Genomic DNA, 3,279 nt, shown 5'->3' with positions numbered 1-3,279 from the left:
TTTGAACTCTGGATCTTCCTGCCTCAGCATCCCTAGTTGCTAGGATTACAGTGTGCTACTACGCCCAGCTTGAGTTCTTTATATATTCTAGATGTTAATCCTCCATCAAAAGAGTAGCTAGCAAAGAATCTGTAAGTTCTCTTTTCTTGGTCCTAATTGCTTCCTTTGCTGTGCAGAAGCTTTTTAAGTTGATGCCATCCCTAACTCTTAGCATTATTTCATAACCTGTAGGAGTTTTATTTAGAAAGTCATAGCCTGTGTCTATATGCTGGAGTGTTGACCTTACAGTTTCTTCTAGGATTTGCATAGTTTCTGGTCTAATTTCTAGGTCTTTGATCTATTTTAAGTTTATTTCTGTGCAAAATGACAGAGAAGGTTCTAGTTTCATTCTTCTGCATAACCGGTTTTCCCAACACCATTTGTTAATAAAGCTATCTTTTCTCCAATCTATGTTTTTGGCACCTTTGTCAAAGATCGTGATGAGGTTTTTAAACCTCTCCATGTAGTCCTAATGCACAGCCCAGTATACTTTGCTCAGAGGTGGAGGTTAAGCTAATAATTCTAATTTTTCATTATCTTTTTATTAAAATTCCACATTCAATGTGCCTATTGTGTTCCCCTGATAAAACATGGAAGCATTTTCTGGCCCAGTAGTTGTTTAAAACAATGCCTAACAGAAAGGTCAAAAACTCAGTTATAGATGTTATTTTCCTCAAATTTACTTTCTGGTTACATTTTTTACTTTGTGTAGAATGGGCTGGCTTTCTTAAGAGAATGAGCCACATCTACAACTGATAGTCTAGGTATATCTTCAGGCTTCCAGATATTGCCGATCCATTCTCACTAAAAGAATTTCTCAAGAAAAGCATGGTTATCTGCTTGGATTTGGCTTGTCACTTAAACTAGGAGTAAGTTCTCAATTTTATAGGTTTCTTCTCTGCTCTGTTTTTACCTAAGTATGAATCTGGTACTACCCTGAAGTTTTACATTCTTGTTGTTGGTTTTTTATTTTTTAAAGAAAAATATCAGTCCTCTTCCACCCCTCTATACCACTTAAGCTCCACTATAAATGGTTACTTAGCTAATGCAAAACATAGTAACTTAATTTAATTGCAGTTATGGTGAACTTAAAGTGAGTTTGTTCCATTTTAGTAAGTGTGTGGTTATCTGGCCGTATCCCTAGGTTTCTGTAATTAATTATACAGAGTTAAATCAGCTTGGGAATGATTTTCACCTGTTATTGAACCGGCACCAGTGTTTATACTATACATCATTTTCCTGATTCTTTTCTTTTTTAAAATATCTAGCCTTTTAGCTTCTGATGATGTCTAAGATCAGTAGAATAAACATCCACAGCCTCTGAGCAGGGAAAATTTTAAAAGTTGATTCAGGGACTGGGGGTGTGGTTCAATGAAAGTGCCTACCTACCATGTGAGAGGCTGGGTTCTATCCCCAGCATGGGACTTGGGGATCCAAAATATTGATTCAGAGATGGCCTTGTGACAATTGGGCATCAGTTTCCACTTCTGTAAAGTGAAAGGGATTAGACCAGGTGATTGGAAGGGACTTTTTACTGGCCACATTCTGTGCCTGACATACATATGATCCCTGAGCAAATGTAAGTTCCAAGGGCTATGCTCTCTTCCATGGCCCAGGAGGTGTTAGGAAACACTGGCTGTGCCAATTGGCTCTCAGCTGTCCCAAACCCATTCCTTCTTATGCAAAGTTTCTTTTTAGTCACCTCTCACTGCTCAACTGTGGCTTGGATCTTCTTTGCCCCTTATTTAACAAGAAGTAATGAGTCACATTTTCACTGGAATACAACTAGGACTTCCCTCCTAGGAGGCAGCACTGACACAAGGAACGTAAATTAGTTCTTCAAGGCTCAGCACACATTCCATGTGTGCTTCTCAAGGGCACGATCTTTTTTTCTTTTGTTCATTGCTGTACTCTTAGTCCCCAAAAAGTGCTAAGGGATTTGGGGGTGTAGCTCAGTGGTAGAGCACTTGCCTAGCATGCATGATGTCTTGGGTTTGATTCCCAGCACCACAATAGAAAAAAAAAAAAGAAAAGAAAAGAAAAAGAAAAAGAAAGAAAGAAAGAAAAAAGTATTAAGCACACATAGATATTCAAAGATATTTGTTGAATGAATGAATCAAACCTATTCGGTCTTTGCTACCTTGTAAAGATTTTTTTTTTTTAATTTTTAAATTTTAGGCTTACAGAAAAAAATAGTAAGAACAGAGAGTTCTCATATACCCCATACCCAGTTTCCTCTGTTATTAATATGTTACGTGAGTATGGTAGAGTTGTCACTTTTTTTTTTTTTTTTTGTATTAGGGATTGAACACAGGGACACTTTACCACTGAGCCACATCCCCAGCCCTATTTTGTATTTTATTTAGAGACAGGGTCTCACTGAGTTCCTTAGCATCTTGCTATTGCTGAGGCTGGCTTTGAACTCATGATCTTCTTGCCTCAGCCTCTCAAGCTGCTGGGATTATAGGTGTGTACCATCACACCCAGCAAGTTGTCACAGTTTAAAATATTTTTTTATGCATTGTAGTTAGACATAATAGTGGGGTTCATTTTGACATATTCATAAATGCATATAACATAGCTTTCTCCATTTCACTCCCCAGTACTATCCCCAACCCTGCCCACTTTCTTCCTCCCAGTTGTCCATTAATGAATGAATTAATGAACCAATGCCTATACATTATTATTAATCTAAGTATATTTTCAGATTTTGTTTGTGTCTACTTATGTCCTTTTTCTGTTGCAGGATCCTGTCCTGTATAACACGTTATATTTAGCCTCCTTAGACTCCTCTGGATACTCACTCAGATTTTTCTTGCTTTGATAACCTTGACAGTTTTGAAGATTACTAGTTTGGCATTGTGTAGGATGTTCCTCATTTGGGATTTGCCTGATGTTTTCCTCATCATCATGGTGTTTTAGGAGAAAGCCCATAGTGCCAAAGTGCCCTTCCTATTGCATTATATCAAAGATGTATTCTATTAGCACAGTTTATCTACAACTGATGACATAGACCTTGACCACCTGGTGAGGTAGTGTTGGTCAAGTTTCTTCACTCAGGAGGGAACCCAGGGCCTCAGGCATGCTAGGCAAGCGCTCTACCATTGAGCCACCTCTGCAACCCAACAGCATTCTTTTTTTATCCCCTTGTTTGTTTTATATTCTTTGAAAGAAAGTCATTCCTAACAGCCCACATTTAAGGAGTGGGGATGTTCTCATCCTTTCGGACAGGATATCTAC

This window comes from Marmota flaviventris, chromosome 2 (genome assembly GCF_047511675.1).
Source record: "Marmota flaviventris isolate mMarFla1 chromosome 2, mMarFla1.hap1, whole genome shotgun sequence".
NCBI lineage: Eukaryota > Metazoa > Chordata > Mammalia > Rodentia > Sciuridae > Marmota > Marmota flaviventris.
This window is presented reverse-complemented; position numbering follows the sequence as displayed.